The following is a 20,218-nucleotide window of genomic DNA, read 5'->3' on the forward strand; positions in this document are numbered from 1 at the left end:
TTCGCAACAACACAACGTGGATCACGGATGTAATCATTCAAAACACAAATCCATTGGCATTTTGAAGTGGTATTTTACACTGAAATTATGTTAATTATATATTACTTTATGGTAACGAAGCTATTTATAAATTCGTTTTTTGGACAAAAATAAACGTAATCTATAAAAATTATACGATAAAGGCCTGCAGTTGGGTCATGTGTTACGAAAAAACCCGACTAGAAAAAAGTTCAGGCTCAACCAGATCATGTATCTGGACCGGATCAGGATATAATGAGGCATGCCAGATCCGGCAAGCTCTATCAGGACCAGGTCTGGTCCAGACAAGGATAGCCTGATGTAAAATATAATCAAGTATGGTAAGGCATACTGGATCAGGACCAGGTCCGGTCCAGATCAGGATAGCCTGATGTAAAATATAGTCAAGTATGGTAAGGCATACTGGATCAGGACCCGGTTCGGTCCAGATCAGGATAGCCTGATGTAAAATATAATCAAGTATGGTAAGGCATACAGGATCAGGACCCGGTCCGGTCCAGATCAGGATAGCCTGAAAGAAATTACACGAACTGAGCCTGAATCGCGCTATTAATGTTTTTAAGCGCGCTTAGTATATATACAGTTGTCAGGACAGTCTAGCAGGGAGTTCATTTCTACACAGTGGAGCAGTCGTAAGTAATAGAAAATAGTTAATTAGTAGTTAATCATTAGGAGTTAATAAATAAAATTTAATTAATAATAATTAATTAATAACATAAAAATCATTACATCATTACAGCCTATACAGTCCACTGCTGGACATAGGCCTCCACAAGCTCACGCCAAAAATAACGTGAACTCATGTGTTTTGCCCAACATAAAAATAAATAAAAATAATTAATATTTAAAGTAAAAACATAAATAAATAATACATTGGAAAAAATAAGTGGAAATAAATATCATAATAATTATGTTAAGTAACATATTTATATATCAATTCGCTTTTTTTTTGGTTAAACAATTTTTTCAAGAATATACAATCGTGTTTTTTAAAAGGACCGGACCGAACCGGCTGATCAGGATGAGATGAGATTTCCTGGTCTGGACCCGATCAGGAAATCTCATCTCATCCTGATCAGGTCCAGACCAATCATCTGCGTTACATGCCTTATCTAGTCCTGATCAGGCATGCCTGGTCCGGTCCTTCTAAGGAAGACGAAAAAATTTCTACTCGGGAATATAGTATGGATTTCTATTCTGTTTTTTAAGTTTACTTTTTTTTTTACTTTTTTTAAAGTAGTTGTCCTATTTAACACAGAATTAATAATGTTTTTAGAAATAATAATTTGTATAAGCATTACGAGTTCAGGGAAAGTTTGGGAGCAAAAATAAATTTTGCCTCTGATCTTATTGGTGTTTCCCTAGCACATAAATTAATTGTTTATAAAGTAAGCAACGTAGTACTGTGGGCTACAGTACTAAAGAATATACCCACCCCCTCTATTCCCGTGGGTGTTGTAAGAGGCAACTAAGGGATAACACGGTTCCGCTACCACCTTGGAAATTAAAGAGCCGACCGGTGGCGGGATAACCATCCAACTGCTGGCTTTGAAATACACAGGCCGAAGACGGGCAGCAGCGTATTCGGTGCGACAAAGGCAGCCCTGCGGTCACCAACCTGCCTGCCCAGCGTGGTGACTATGGGCAAAACACATGAGTTCACGCTATTTTTGGCGTAAACTTGTGGAGGCCTATGTCCAGCAGTGGACTGTATAGGCTGTAATGATGAAGCAACGTAGTGGAACTAACGTGTATCAACTCGTAAAATAATACGGTTAATAGTATGGTTTTAACCATTTCGTAGATCGATAAAAATATCGTCTGATTGTAATAAGTAACCATTTTACAAAAAAATAGATGTGACCTTAAAACGAATTTTGAAATATGTGATGTTAGTTAAGTACGAAATTTCTAAAACTTTATTGCGATTTCTCATGGTTTGTCGAACTTAATGCGTATTAAAGACTAGTTAAAATAAAGAACGCTTAAGTAATTCAAGGCCTTTGATAACTGCGTTATTTTAATTACAGATCAGCATAACGATAACTAATGTTGCAGATAAAATGTATATCATTATATAGTAGATATAAAACAAAGTCGCTTCCCGCTGTCTGTATGCTTAGACCTTTAAAACTACGCAACGGATTTTGATGCGGTTTTCTTTAGTAAGTGGAGTGATTCCAGAGGAAGGTTTAATACATTCATAATATAATAGAGGAATAATGATAGTGATTGCAACCGTGCGAAGCCGGGGCGGGTCATTAGTTATTTTATATTTTTGTAACTAATGTCCATCCGCAGTCCGCTGATTTCCGAAAATTATTTTACAGTTTATGACAAGTATATCGAACAGTGGTATAGCTGTTGGTCGATAGTAACGACTTTGAGGTATGCTATTTACGAGTACCTAATAAAATATGTGATAACACTTGGTATTTATGGAAATACATATATGGTTTTAAAATATATTTTCATTACATAGGCAGGATGCTTTGTTGATTCGCTTAGCATCAAGACGTTAAATTTAATGTATTGGTAGTAATGATGCAAAGTAGATTTAAGGGTGATATTGTAGATTACGTTCATGAACTATTACTCCTTGTTCGAATACCTTCACTGTTAACTAATTACACCGGATTACGCGTTATCTACATTTAGATTAAGCCCACTGCGTGTTATTCAGCTCATATCGAACCGACCTATACATAGCCACCTGGACGGTCACATAGAAAAACTGTCTAATATAATAAGGTCTTATTAGAGTTAAATCTAAAAAAATTGAACCCTACCCCGAGGCCTCAAAGTACATTTTATCGTTCCCTCAGAAAGTGGAACTCTGTCGCCCTAAGCGTGCGTCAGTATTCTGTTAGTATACAATAAATATTCGGCGCCAGTTGTGCTAGAAGTACACACATATACATAGCAGAAAGCGGCGATGTTGCCCGTTCGGAGCGGCAACGCCGCATCGCTCGTCGACGGATTCCAAGCTAGCTTCAATTTGTTACGTTTAGTGTGACAAAGTTCTAATTGCGATAGCCAAGATACGGTATACTTTGTTACAGTGGAATAAGATTCATTTTCTAATGAATAAATCGAGTGGAACTGTTTAATATTAGGAGACGTTTTAGTCGGTGCGAGGGTAGCGGGACGCGTCGTTGTCGACGCATTGTGTTCGTTTTTTACGAGCGTGATAGAATCGATGTCAGTTGGCAGATTTTTTATTTTACCGTTTTTTGGCCTTGTTAGCTGCGAATTAGATGAACAACAATAGGCTACGATAGAGAGATAGATCTGCTTCAGGTATTGTGGCGAAATACCTTTACGTAAACACGTTTTTTTTCGTTCAAATCTTTACCGTGATATGCTAATTCTAAAATATTTGCAAGTAAAGTCATCACTGCTTGAACGATGCTTAAAATAGAAGTTGAGTATATTTGATATTTGCTTTGACAACATTTCAACTGCTAAAATTTAAAGATTTCCTGATACAGTCTCTTTTTAGTTACAATAGAATATCACTGGGTAACACACTTTCAAAGGAAAACGAAAACCGATAACACCAATGTACGTACTTATTTGTTTCATATTCCATCAAAATCAATACACAAATAACCACGTGTTACAAGAAAGGGACATAATCAAATATATAACTATCATTGTTAATTACCATTTATTATATATATTTTATAGTAGGGTTCATACACGTGATACTTTGAAAACAAAATGGCCGTGGGTCTGCAAATTTGCGCGCATCAAGAACAAAGAACTTAGGTAAATTTCAATTATATCTTCTCATTTTTATTTTTTAACTACTTATACTTATAGCTTTTATTTAGAATAATATTGGGATATCTTTTTTGAAGTTGGTTTATAAAAGTGTAAAGAAACAACGATAATGACAAAAAAAAAATATGTTAATTTACAAAAAACTCTTATTAATTTATTCCTGTACATAAAATATTTGATTAAATATAATAACAAATGTGGACGAATCGTTCGTATCACGTAACGTAGCATTACATTAAAAAAAAAATAAAAATTATAAGTCGACGATTAACGAAAATTTCTCTGAATTCTGTCTTTTAGTCTACAGTATCTCCATTATTCTTCCTAGAAATAGAAAAAACCTATATTATAGTGTCATCCGCCGCCTTATTGCAGTAAAGAATATAGCTACTAAAGTAGAGGAGACTAAGGGATAACACAGTCCCACTACCAACTTGAAACTTAAAACGCCGGTGGCGGGATCACCATCCCACTGCTGGCTTTGAAATACACAAGCCGAAGACGGGCAGCAGCGTCTTCGACGCGACAAAGCCAGCCCTACAGTCACCAACCCGCCTGCCCAGCTTGGTGACTAAAGGCAAAACATATGAGTTCACGCCATTTTTGGCGCGAACTCATGGATGCCTATGTCCAGCAGTAGACTGCGATAGACTGACGTGCTGTGAAATCAACAACATTCGTGAATAGACGGATTATCTTGGACAACTTTAAGATTTGAATTGGTAAATGAATTGTATGAGTTCAAATGTACAATAAATCGACTTTAGTCAATAATAAAGACTGTGGTTAAAAATTTGTCGTTAATTGGAACTTGGGTCTTAAACAATATAGTTCAAAGTATGTAGCTAATTTTATATTAGAGGCGTTTCATCTATACCTGTTAGTCAGATTTAGGTACAGTTCGTGATAAGATGCCTATTTTCGTCACTGCTACTTACATAGCTTCTACTTTAATAAACAAACTGTATTGTGTAATAAGAACTTTTCAAATTAGTCAATTAGTCTGTATGAATCTCTTCTGCACAAATATTCTAAATATATTAACGATTAAAGGTAGCTATAGTTAGCCTATCTTACTAAATGTTTAGAATAATAGATAGGCTATTTTTTAATTCAAAATATCACCAGATTGGAAGTAGGGGAGCGAGGGGCTTGTTGTAACATTTTTCATGAAAACTAATATATCTTGAAATCTATTGATTATATTGCTACTAAATAAAGATGGACGGATGCTGTAACTCTTCCTCTACCAAATAAAGTAAAAATAATACCATAACTATTAGTCATTATTTTACAATCAATTATTTTCTAGAAGAAGTGCGGTGTTACAACTTACCTCGTGCTTGGGGCAAGTTGTAACATCTACCGGGGCAAGTAGTAACGACAAAAAAAAACGACACTAATAACTGTAATCATTTATTCTTTGTTTATTTTTAACAAAATTGACACCTTTTTAAAGTAGGTATTATGTAATTCTTATCAAAAATCAACTCAAATAGACTTTTAAGTAATCAACGCCTAAAAATTAAATAATTAACTGTTTTATGTACTTAGACACTACTTATAATCATCATTGCACTTTAATATCACAGTAAGTAATTAAATTATTTATATCTAAGGTATGCTTCGTAATTATCTCTTTTTAATATCTATCTAACAAAGTATTGTACTTATATAAGAATCAACATTTGGTAGGTTTCATTATAATTAAATTCAGTCTTCATCTGAGCAACAATTAATAAAAATAAAAGAAATAGTGTCTCCTGTAACGCATCCTACATGTGCCCACATCTTACAAATGATACACTCTACCCAATCTTCTTTATTTGAATCTGTGTAAGCTTCACCACATACCAGACAATATGTATCTATAAAGAGAGACGTGACATAATCCGAAAGTCTGACTAGCTTTCCGAATACTGCATTTTTTTTCTAAAACTTCAGCTGCCGCTAACTCGTACACTTACTCGTACGCTTTGTGTTGCCCGCTCTGACTTTGTTTTATACACCCTCATTCTAGAAGAAAGGAAAAAAATAAGTAGGTATCTACGTCATAACTTGGGACATATTGTAACACGTTACAACAAGCCTGGAATTTTGTTACAACTAGCCCCGGGATTTTGTTACAACTAACCCCATGGTATGATTTTTAACATTTATCAACATAACTATTTAAACAATTTAGCAACCTTAAAAACTGTTACACATTATCAAAGATAGATAAATTTGAATGTAAATAAGATATAGAAAGTCTGAAATTAGTCGATATTAATAATGCAAACCAAAATTTTACGACAGTACAATTTTATATTACCTGGCAAAAACGATGCGTGTGCACAATTCCGCTCACTGCGCCGGCTGGCGGGACCAGGCTTGCCACAAAGTTTTGATTTAAGTCGCCCCATCTATGATCGGAAGTCGCAAAATATTATTAGGAGTCGCCTCGTCCCATCTATGATCGAAAGTCACAAAATATTCTTAGGAGTCGCCCAATAAAAGTTTGAAAATACACTAGCATCTGTCATCTGTCTGAAAAAAAAAATTCTAATTAAAGGAAGCTTATTGGGACATTAAAAAATATTTTTTGTAACGGTTTTTGTACTTTTAACTTGTTGCCAACGCTGAGGATTAAAAAGAGCCTAATTTGCGACTTGTCGCCCAAACTTAAAAAAGGAGCGTATCCATGAAAAAAAACATCGCCCAATTCGTGACTAATCTGGCAAGCCTGGGCGGGACACTGGCTATGGCAACATGATGCAGCGCGGTTTATAGGTTAAATCGAGTCAAAGAAATGCGTTGACAAAGTTTAAGATTCTAGTGAAAAGAGCTTGTTACTACTTACCCCTGTTACAACAAGCCCCTCGCTCCCTTACTGCGGATAAAAAAAACCTAAAGGCGCTTACTTAATTTATATTTGACGTTGTAGTAATTACTGATTTATATTATTACTAGTTGACCCCGCAAACGTTGTTTAGCCATATAACACCGTAATCCCCCCCCATTCAACTTAGGAGTATGAAAAATAGATGTCGGCCGATTCTCAGACCTATCCGACATGCACACAAAATTTCATAAAAATCGGTCCAACCTTTTTGGAGGACTATTCTAACTATCATTGTGACACGAGAATTTTATATATAAGAATTTCCCTAATTACCTCTTATTTACTAAAAATAACTATTTACGTAAAACTACATTTATATTTATTAAAGTAAAATAATTTATCAGTTTAAATATAGTTTTACTATATCTGACCGATCTCAAGTAGTTAAAGTAGTAAGTACTAAGTTTTAAGATGTAACTACTCTACTCATTCTAGCAGCGCACCAGTAATAAGTCTGATATTTAAATTTTGTCCATCAAAAACGTCCCAAGTCAACAAAAACGATAAAAGTCCCCGTATTGCATTGTTTGGACATTCAACTAAACTAAAAAAAATAAAAGTGTATTTCAAATAGTGAGATATTTATTTCAATCCTAGTCTATTTAAATCACATTAATTTTTAATTATTTTAAATAATTTTTAACTGAGATAGGGCGGCACAGTAGGAAATTTTCTGCTCAAAATATGGAGCAGCCCGACTGGGATAAGTACCTCGACCTTACAGAAGACCACAACTAAATAATACCCTTTTTAAGCAGTGCTATGTTCCTGCTGGTGAGTAAGGTGACCAAAGCTGGTGAGCCGTACGCTTTGTTGCCGACCAAGTTAGGTATATAAAAAGATTTATTTAAAAATATTGAAATTGAAAATCATGATTTCAAATTCTTTAATTACGTCGAAACATTCAGATATCTTAAGTAGGTCCTAGTGTACTAGTAATAGTAGTGTATTAGTATACAGCTAGTGTATTCTGATGGAATAATGGTAACATCGACATACCGCAATTGTTATTTAGGGGATTAGGTAGCTTTAGTAGGTACCTTAGGCGATTTTTAAAAGATTTTTTGGAAATTAAAACACATGCACTATTAAAACAAAATTACTACTCATTAATTCTTCTAATTCTTATAATAAGAGACTGTATCTTACATTTATTTTTAATCTGTCTGTCTGGGATGTTTTCGTAAACCAATTTGCGATTTATTTTAATGTACCTACTTAAGTAGAAATAAAATAATTTTCATTCAATAAACAGATGAGTGAAGATTGTATCTAGTTTGGATCTATTAACTAATATACTTATTACCTTTATGAAACTAAAAGCTATCTCTTAAATTAGTTTTATAAGTACATTTGTCTTCATTTTGTCTATAGGTCTAGTCACTAAAACCTACTTGACTATGTGGACAAATATTTCAATGAATCAACAGACAATAGGGTCTTATATCCTTCCTCGCTGTATTCCATTCATTGTGCTGTTCGAGGAAAGATGACAAACTCAGTATGAGCCATACATTTTTATGTATTTAGTCTTTTTTTGTTCGAAATTATAGCACTTTATTATTACATTATATAATAAGTACACGAATTAGTTACATAAAATTTCCCGTTCATTTTGGCTTCACAAGTATTGTTTTCTAATGTTTACGCGAATTCACGTCACGGGAGGACGGACAGTCCTCCCGTGACCATGGTTGCTGTAAAGTATCCGAAACGTCGGGAATCAAAAGTTAACAATAAACCGCGATAAAATCCGAAAAAAGTGTTTTATTAAATTCACAAGTATTGTCATGAATCATTTATCACACAACTGAAAATCTGTCATTCTAACTTTAAACAATTTTTAGTCTGTAGGCAGTCTATTATAGGCTATGTACTATCATACTATGCTCATAAAGGAAGAACGTAAACGTAAACATGGATACTGCATGAGTTCTCTAATACTGTAACAACCTTTAATACTTAGGTACATAATAAACCTAGGAAATAAAAATACAAAGCGCTAATATCTAGTATACGCATGTGTACCTATATAGCTTAGGAATGGGATCTAGCACATAATTCCACAGAATAGACTCGGTAGGTAGGTATGTATATCAAATGACACACAGAACATGATTTGAAGCAAATCAACTTTGTGTTACAATATCAGTTTATCATTCAGTTCAAAAGAACGTCGTCATTTTTAATATTTCAAAAATTAGTATGGATTGTATTTGCAGACACTGCTGATAAATGTTTTAGAAAAGTTTCGTTAACTCGCAATAAAAAGCTGTTCAAAAATTGTTACAAAATAAAAATTCTCATTGAGACTTAGGTTAAGATTGATATGGCGATACTAATGTTAGGATTCATTTATATATATGTGCTTAAGTACAACTCTACTCTTTCTTATATAAAATATAATTAGCGAAACGTAAACATGTTTTACTAAAATTGACTTTGAATAGACATTTTAAAAATCGTTGTTTTGTTTTTATAAAGAGATCCGATTAGTACGAATTTGTTTCTTATTTTAATTATTTAAAACTAGCACTGCCGGTGAACTTCGTACTGTCACATATTTTTTTCGTGGATATATCTTCTGTTTTTTTTAAATTTGTATTAGATCTATATATACATACTATCTGATCCCGCAAACGTTGTTTTGGCATATATTATGTTATAAAAGCCTTAATCCCCCCCTCCCCTTATAACTTAGGGATATGAAAAATAAATGTTGGCCGATTCACAGACCTACTAGATATGCACACAAAATTTCATAAAAATCGGTTCAGTAGTTTCGGAGGAGTATTGTAACTAACATTGTGACACGAAATTATATAAACATTTTCACACACCTTGTTCTGACGACAAGAAACCCAAAAAAAAAATATGTATATATATTCAATTTTGCGTACACGATCAAAAGTTATATGAGTCCATACATTTCGAAGATTAATTTATATAGATTAAATAAAATTTTACGTCAAGAACCTTGAAAATTATAATGTATTGCGGAAAAAACAAGGAATGACAATAAACGGCCGCATAGAAAACACAATTTATGGTCAAAAGTCAATCGCGGTCGACCTGTCGTAAAACGGTTACAATGCATCGTAAAAACCATTTATGACACATGCTTATTTCAGAAAAACTACTACTGGGATTATTTTTTCAGTTTCTAACTCGAAATATATTGTGAATAATTAGGATACTACGAAAAGTTTGTTTAAGATGTAGTTTTTGACACACAAATTTACTTACTCTACCATAGAGTCAGTTGAGTTATTAATGCTTATATGATTATTAGATAGAATTTTTAAGATATTAAGCGCTTCTTTCGTTATCCTATATAACGAAAGAAGCGCTAATATCTTAAAAACAAATATTTATTGGTCTTAGATTAATATGTCTATCTGATTATTTCAATCGGTATATTAGAAAAACCATTTAAAAAAATAATACGTTCAGAAAGAACAGTATTTTATATACATAATATTTAATGTAAATAACACAATAAATTACATATAATAAATAAATGCAATTTGAGCGTCATTATACGTATGTTTTCCTCACAATTTCTATACCAACTACATATATATAGCCTAGTATATAATATATAATAGATATAACTATTGCGCAAGAGTTGAAATTTAACGCAATAATAAAAATAATGGTAAAGTTATCCTTCCCGTCTTCATCATCGTTAGTAGATGGTCATCCACTTGATAATCTCTTCCATGGATTTCTAACGTTGTATTTCATCATCCTGCACATCCAGAAACCTACAATAACCGTCGTCTGTTCCAGGACTTTAGCAGATACATTGCTCCCGGTACGAAGTCAAAAACTTCAGCAACCTTGAGAAGCCAACAACCATCAGCACTTCTATATGCATTACCCATAGCTTCTTTAATATATGTTTGTTACTAAGTATGTTTATTCTACGCATTTTGTCACTTCTTATAGGATCTCGGAGAAACACGCCGCCTTTAGCCTTGCCGTTTGCATTGAACGCTTAGTAACTCTGAGATTTCATATGAAGTCCATCATTAGAAATCATAATCGTAAGGTACAGTTTGTTAATTACAAAATGATAATGTTAGCGGTGCGGGCTAGTGCTAGCAAGTGTTTTCTTTATATATTGCGTTCATAGATTCGTATTTTTTGTGCAGCATCTATAATCCCAAATAAATAAAATAAATTATATGGTGTTATGGTACACCAGATAGGAACGAAGTTCCTTCGGATAGTATAGAAGCAACACAAGTTGAAAAAAAAATGTTGAATTTTATATATATTTTCTAGTTCTTGATTTTTGTTTAATTTTGTTGATTGGTTTTTAATTAAGTTCATAAAAGTATTTAGGAAATTTAGTATTTTAGAAAATAACAAATACTGTAAATTAAAATAAATCAAAAAAAATAACAATAATAATAATTCAAACTATTAAGTGAAATAAAAAAAAAAAAATATGTCTATTTATTTTTGTCGACAGTTTAAAATTACATAAATATTGTAAAAAAAGTTTACTAGTAATATTTTAGTTTTACAAACGTCATATTATACAGTCGTGTGACTGATATTACGTTACTTCCGTTATATATTTTTCTTATAGTTTATGTGGTACACATTTTTTTCAGTTCGGTCGCCCAGCCAAATGTCAAGCCTGCCGTAAGGAACTTCGTTCCAATAAATAAAAGCATTCAGCCTGTAACATTCCACTGTAAGCATTTCTCCATGTAGGAGAAATATTAGTAACTATGAGTAACGATCGCAATCAGGTATTTATAATAACAACTGGGATCGTCGGCTTAACGTGCTCGCCGAGGCACGGTGGGGAGACCCACAAGGACAGACTGTTTGTATAAATACAAATATTCATCCCGACCGGGAATCGAACTAGCAAGCCGTCGGTGTTTTAGGCGACTACTTGCAACACTAACACAGAGCGGTTGTTAAATAAAGAAAAAAAAAAAATGGGGTTTCAAATGTGAAAATGTCAAAATCTCGAAAAGTGACAATATGACAGTTGGTTATATTCTTGCAGGTCTATGGGTCGTTGTCATAAATAACTGTTCTTTTCGATGATAGCTATCTTTACTTTTTACTTGCGTAGACATGAAAAATTACCATTTCCAATTTTTTTGTAACAAAAGTTTGTAGATGTTTATTTTGTCAATAGCATTACATAATTGTGTTATTTTTTTAATGTTTCTAGATTATAATAGTAATTTAGCAGAACTATTAATGCCAATTAAAATCAATTTACAGCTGTTATTGATTGGAACACTTCTTATCTATTCAGCCTCCAAACAGCAACGCTTAATTCAAGGCGAGGTCGCGCGCCGACCGTGAGTTGTGTGCCGCGGTTCTGAACATGTCGACATTCTCCGCTCATTTTTATATTAATACTGCACTTGTATAATAATAATCTACTACACTACTACTACATGTGGTGCCTACTAGTGTAGATGTCTAAATACCGGCGGTTGCGTGTTCGATTCTCGCTCGAGATGGATATTAGTATTAGAGCAAATATTTGTCTGCGGTTTGGGTGTTTGTGTTTGCGGGTCCCACATAGAGAAGAGGTTTATGCCCAGCAGTGGGACGTTACGGGCCGAATCAATCAAGCATCAACCGTAATATAATACCTAATAAAAAAATTACTTGTCTGTAAGGTCAGTTTACAGACGATAGTTTTACGTGATAACGTCATAAAGAAATATTACATATACAAAATACATACATGAAAAATACACAAATATGTACATATAGTATATAGGTACATATACTTATTTAAAAAAAAATTCACCTCCTCAAATTCAATGGAACCTCCTAGGATTTTTTACTCTTGTGTCTAGGAACCGAAAAAATGCGCAACACAACAACAGCCAGTGCATTGATTGACAGTTAGACTAACGAGTCAAAAAGTCACAGAAATCATTAATTAAATAAATCTGTCAGTTATTTGTAGACTTTTTAAAGGTAGTGCCGGATGGCTGGAACATCACAAGTCCTTACATAATTTCTATTCGACGTTGATTTGAGTAAAAGAATAAAAAGAAGGGGATAGTCGTCAATTAAATCAATAAAATATACTCTCAATCAATAGCCGATGTGGGTATACGGTTAACCTAATGGAAAATAAAATAATGAGATAAAATTAACTGGAAACTTAAAACCTAAAGTTAAAATAAAATAAACGGCTTTAAAGTGGTCAAGGGCTTAACATTTTGTTTTACGTTTGTATGTTAGAACTGTTTAAATATTGACATATCAAAGCTTAAAGCTTACTTAAGCAAATGTAGATATTTAACACTTAATGCGTAAGTGTCAATATAAAGACAGTACCTAAATTAGGTTACTAGCGACGTTGTCCTATTATCAATTTCGGAACGCTTAAGTCAAGAATTATTCAGTAATCCTCTAAATATAGGTAAACATTTTCGACGAGACTACAAAGGTTTTAAGTTATCTACAAAATACAAAAAACAAATTTCATAAAGCGAAAAAATTACTACAGTCGTTGTGTGTATAAGATATAGAATAGCCTTATGATGTCCTAATTAATAATAATAATGGTAATAAAAAACGTTTATGTCGAAAAAAAGTCTATAAAAATTATATAATTACATACAGTAAAGATTTTGTATGTTATTGTATAGATTTGGTAAATAATCCAATTAAATGCTTATAATGATACTAACTGATCAAGAAATTAATATATATATACACACACACACACACATTGTCTTAAGAATTATGAACACATATAAAAGATAAATACATTCATCTGGCTTAGTGCACTGGTTCGGAACTAATAGACGAACATACATTTCGGAGAATCATTTGTATGTACTCGTATACCCATAGATACGCATTGTAGAATATATAGAGTATGTCCGTTAATGTATGTGAGTCATTTTAGTAAATATATGTAGTAGGTACATAGATAACTTACGAAGATAACCTTTGACACGATTTGATAGCAACTCGTCGGTAATAGGAGAGTGATAATTATCACGCTGTATTGACTACGTCGTAAATAAGGTGAGTAACGCTGTATGTACATAAGCGTATATTGAAGTAAAATTTATCCTTAACTTTTTAATTAAATTCAGCTTATTTGTAAAGTTACGTTTAATATAAATATCATCTATATAAATAAAAAATAATTATGAACGACTGCCACAAACAGGATAATTCTTTTTTTGTGTTCGCCATTGACTCCGATGTTTGTAGAAAATAAAATTAAAAAATATATATTATAAAATATAAAAATTATTTCGGTATAAAGTTCATCGGGTCAGATAGTGATACGTACCTACTTATAACTAATAATGTTACGGTTCTCGAATATAATTATTTTGTATCGTTTTGTCTTATTTACAAAATTAATTTCAATCCCTTTTGATTATACACGTAGGTATATAACTCAAATATAAGTCATGTTTCGATACAAAGAAAACACTACTGACTCAATTAAGTTATATTAGTAACGAAGGACGAAAGATATGACTCAAAAAGGATAAAACTGCTCAGTAAAAAGAATCATGAATAATCTTACGTTTTACGTCCATTTAGCTGGGTTAGTTATTTAACAAAACCTTTATATGCGAAAAAGTTTTCAAATATATTTGTTTTTATAGATTGTAATCTTAATGTTAATTTAACATTTTATATTACAAACACGTTCGAATATTTTTTACCTACTGTATTTAATGCCGTAGGAATGTGAGTTATTTCGTGTGAAATATTGCCGACCGGAATGAGAAGTAGTTTGGTTACTGTGTCTAGTTAGTAGTCAATAGTTCTTGACCATGTTAATGAAGATTCTTTGATTAGGTAGTGAATTAATTAATGCAAATACACACATCTATCTCATATCCGTATTTGATGATTTACATATACATACGTGTTTGGTTTTTAATAGTTATATAAACCGTTTTTGAAATTGTCGTTCATTATTTAAATAATATTACTTCGAGGTTGGCGAAATTTCATACTCCGTCCGCGCAATATCCTTAAAAAGGGGTACAAAGTTTTTGCTTCACGTATAAATATACCTATAGATATAAACAAATCCTATATACATATATATATATATTATATAATAATATAAATATATAATAATATAAATATATAATAATATAAATATAAATATAAACTTCTTAGCATTCGATGGATTCACCGTGCGGGTGCCGGTCCATCGTGTGGCAGAGGGAGAAACTCAGAGCAGTTCCTAGGATTTGCGACTTAGGTGGAGGTCTAAGGAGGCCCCTTTGAGATGTATGTACATCAACGCTTACCTTCACTGCTTGAGTTGTCTACCCCGCCTCGCCAAATTATAGATCGTAATATAATATGCAACAATTAATTCGTTTGCCGAAATTAATTATTGACAGTGTGGGTTAAGCTACTAGCAGGATAAAACAAATGCACCGTGCCAAACCAGAGCTAAGGCTGCCTTAGCCGCGGTTGCTCCGGTCCTTTTATCCAGGTCAGAATGACTCGAATAATAGCATGAGTGAGGGTAGGTGAGTATCGAACGATGTGCTAAGTGACGTGATCGGTGCATCTGTTGTTTATAAATATCTTGCTAATTGCTTACGACAGCACAGGTGCCGACATATCTATCCATATCAAAATATTATGAGCAGTGCTGTATGAATATTTCTTTTAATAATATCTAATTATAAACTAATATCTTAACATTTAAATAGGTTTATATTTCATTTCACAATTTCCTGTTTTGAATGCGTAACAATTATTAAAAATATCATGAAGTTGTTATGCAGGTATGTATCTATATAATTTGAATGTATTAGTTTGAATTATGACGTTTTCGCTATGGGGTATTTATTTAGTCTCTACCGCAGTGATGGAGGCATACCTTAATAATGTTATCATTATTATTTTATTGTTATTTATTTAATAAAATAATAATGATAACGTGAACACACATGAGTTCACGCCATTTTGGTGCGAACTTGTGGAGGCCTATGTCCAGTAATGGATTGCGATAGGCTGAAGTGATGATGATAATGATGATTATTTATTTATATATATATATATTATTATACTTACGTTTAATTCGTGACTAATTTCTCCACAAATTAAGTAATGAAATAAATAAATGAATATACGTTTTCGTATGTTTAGACTTAAGAAGTAGTTACCACGCTACGTTTAGTTTCGCTTATCCGACACGGAATTTGATGGTGTGAAACAAAGTACACCATAAACTTTTATTTTTATCTGATGGATACCGTTATAAGTCACATATATTAATCAGCGACCAGTGATATAAATTGAAACTGTTATGGGCCTATAATTTCAGCAGTTTGAATTTACAGAATAAGTAGAATTTTACGAAGTTAAGGCGATTAGTTGTTCGTTTGTTTTCATTGTTTTGTTACGTGCATAAACTATTTGTTGTACATAAATCTATATATTAATATGTGGAGCAAAAAATTTTCACCCTTTTATAAGATAATTGTGTTTGCAGGCAAACGAAAAAAAAAAACGACTTCAATTATATCGACAAGTTATACAACGTAGGTAGACGAAAAAATAGTCAAGTAAATACGCATTATGAAAGATTACTCATAAAGTAATCTGATCTCGATAAAATTTAAATGTGATCACATGATAAACATTGGCTTTCGACTAAATTAAAAATCATCAAAATCGGTACACCCAGTAAAAAGTTATGCGGACTTTCGAGTTTCCCTCGATTTCTCTGGGATCCCATAATCAGATCCTGGTTTAATTATCATGGTACCACACCAGGGATATCTCCTTTCCAACAAGAAAAAAAATTATCAAAATCGGTTCATAAACGACGAAGCTATCCCCGAACATACATATATATATATATATATATATATATATATATATATATGGTCGAATTGGGTAACCTCCTCCTTTTCTGAAGTCGATTAAAAAATTGCGCGGACGAAGGAGTATAAAATTTCGCACACTTATAATATATAGAGAAGGAGTGCAGAATGCTAATATTTTTTTTAAATCACGCATGAAAAACGCATTGCTAGACATAGACCTCCCCAAGTTGCTTTGTCGCACCGAAGACGCTGCTGCCCGTCATCGGTCTGTGTATTTGAAAGCCAGCAGCTGGATGGTTATCCCGCCATCGGTCGGCTTTTTAAGCTCCAAGGTAGTGGAATTGTGTTACCCCTTAACGTAATAACCTTACACATACTACCATGTATTTGACACATACAAGCATATATATTTTTTTGTTTAGTGTTCAGACTTTAATTTAAGTCAATTATGGTCGAAATTCGACCAATGGACGACCATTAGGAGTAATAATTTGTAGATTTACCAGTATTATTGCTTAAGTGTAAGTTAACAGGATATTATAGATATTTTTATTCACGGAAGACGCTTTCCCCACACATCTTGTAAAATATTATAGTTAGAATTTGTTTAATAGAAGCGACCTGACGCGTCTATCATCTATCATTACATAGTATAAAACAAAGTCACTTCCCGCTGTCTGTATGCTTAGATCTTTAAAACTACGCAACGGATATTGATGCGGTTTTCTCTAGTAAATAGAGTGATTCCAGAGGAAGGTTCATGTGTATAATATATGCATAATATAGTAGAGGAACGCTGATAGTTTTTGGACCGTGCGAAACCGGGGCGGATCTCTAGTTTTAAACAAAAATCTAAAACTAATACTTTTTATAGGCTAAATTACGTTTCAAAAGAATAAATATATATAATATCCGAAACGTCTCTTATAAAAGTCCATATTTGGTACAAACGATCAAATTAAATGAGAATTAAAAAAACGGAATCCTAGATTTTCTTGAGGTACTTCTATTATGCCTATTTCTTCTATATTATTTCAAGGTTATTGATATTTCGGTGGAACTGGGTAGACGCCAGATTCACAAAATTTTGTAAGTACTTACTCGTAAAAAACTGTATCTTAAAAATCACACGTAGTTAAACAAAGATTTTATACCTAGTAAATAGCTATGACTCATAACTATCGCATGTAGCTGTGATATTATGTTCTACCAATGCTATTATCACAATTACCTATGTTGATAACGATAATTACTGTGACCCGCTAATTAATAAAATATTTTCCATGAATAGTTAGCCTCGGTTTATGTTAAGACTCTACCAATTAGTTGATCAAGTTTTGTACTATGTTGACTGATTGACAGCCGATAGATAAAATCTATTTCTGTTTACTATTATAGGCCAGTAAAAATTGCCGTTTTTTCGTTTTTATTTTTTTATAAGGTGTAGAATGACTGACAGAGTATAAAATCATAACACTACTGACAGATTTAGGTTGAGCTACAATCGCCATCTTGAAAAATATTTTTGGGCGATATCTCGGAAACTATGCACTTAGGGGCAAAAGCTATTAAGACCATTATTGATGAACTGGTTTTTCTATCACGGCTAACAATTCAAAAATGTTGAATTAATAATAATAAGACCAGTCATTAAATGGGAGAAAAATCGTAAACGGTAAGTTTTACCACAACAGCTTACAGAAAATTACTGACCTATTAGGTAGTAGCGGTAGATTTCTGATACAATTAGTATGTAGGTACATCTATATAAATGTTATAAAGAGACAAGATTTGAGTTTTTTTTTTGTTTGTAATGTATAAGTTCGAAACTACGTAACTGATTTTGAAAATACAAGTAGATACCATTAAAATAGTGAATTATCACTGACAAGCTTTTATATGGAGAAAACGGAACTATCGCGTAATCCACGCGGGGCGAGCCGTGGTCTGGAAGCTAGTAAAATATATCAATTTCTTTCTCTATTATTAATAAATCTTCTGTTAATAATGTTACATAATATTTGTGTGTTATTATATTATTGAGCCCGCCCGTAAGAAGTTCTTGTCCAGGAAAAAAATGCATAAGTTTGCTGCTAAGAATTGGTTACCATTTTTTTTTGATGTTTCGCTCTTGAGAGTCACGGTGAGATGTTTTATAGCCTATTAAATTTATCGATAAATTAGCTATCTAACGCAAAGAATATTTTTCGAATCAAAATTAGTATAAGATAAAAAACAAAGCTAAACTTATCAATATTACTCACTTGTTTTTTAATAAGTTGTGATTTTTGTGATAAATATTAGGAGCATGACGTATTACATGATAGCGACATAACAGGACAAAAGAGGTTCATTATATGTTTTGTTCTGTTAATTTGTACGCTCAAATCTCAGTATTTTTGGTCGGATTTTTAATTTATTTTTACGGTAGTAAGTCTGTTTACATAGGAAAATTTCGGACTTTGAAAGTGATTAGTACTTATCTTAAATAGAAAGGCGGGTGATATTTCACCGACCATTTACTTTTTTGTAATTTTTTGATGTCATAACTCGTGTATTTAAGATAATATTGGTAAATACTGTCGTTAACAAAAAAGTAAACCAATTGTAGAAATATGTCATTTATTGAAAGTTTCTATACAGATGATGTGTCTATTACTAATTTCAACTACACAAGACCTAAATAATGACGATTCGAAATTGCTTTTGAAGCCTATTTGAATAAAGTTGTTTTTGATTTGATTTGATTGTCTGGGATTTGTAATTAATTGCAATATGCGTTTACATTCACATTCTAACTACTTAATAAAATAATATTTATGTAAATTACTTAAATCCTCTTTAGTAAATAACAAACAAAAGACATGTAATAAAGACAAGACGTAAATAACTAACACACATACACGCGGCCATGTAAATTGCATATTCGAATTATCCACCATCGCAAAACTAAATAAAGAGAGAAACAAAAAAAAAAAACGGTGAGTGGCACGCTTCATTTTAATAGCGCCTGCCCCACCCGTGAGGACTTCAATACACACGAACCGAAGGGTACATCACCCTTCGCAATCAATTCAAACCCTCTTCTATTACTATTCACCGTCTCCCTTTAGCGTTTGGAAATAAACATTCGCCATCTCTTTCGGAAATACGATTTCAGTTTCACGGAGAACTCCAAGCGACGCCTCGGGTTGTGTTGCGACTTTCCAAGATAGAATTTTGTATACGAATACAATAATAATACTGCTGCTGTACAAATCATTTTGAACCTTAATCAAAGAATATATGATTTAAAATGTTTTTGTGAATGCTGTGTTTGAATTGGTAATTCCAAGATTAATGTAGAATCGCGACGAGTGATGAAAGGCAGATTACGTTGTGACGACGCTTTGGGCGGGAAAATGGAAATAACTTGGAAAATTTATTACCTCCAGAATTTTTCTATATAAAATACTTTTGGTTTTTCCTTTTTTTAAAAATCAGTCATAATTTACATAATAATTTCTCGTATTTTTAAACTGAGTAATTCATAACTCGTATTTTTTTCTGAATTAATGATTATTGTTTTTGTATGTTTGTTATGGTTTTACAAATATAAATTTTTTTTATCTCCTGAATAAGCTTAAGGAAACTAGACGCTTCAATGAGCTAAGGTAGAGTCAAAGCTCCAATGATTCCA

This window comes from Melitaea cinxia, chromosome 5, assembly GCF_905220565.1.
Source record: "Melitaea cinxia chromosome 5, ilMelCinx1.1, whole genome shotgun sequence".
Classification (NCBI taxonomy): Eukaryota; Metazoa; Arthropoda; class Insecta; order Lepidoptera; family Nymphalidae; genus Melitaea; species Melitaea cinxia.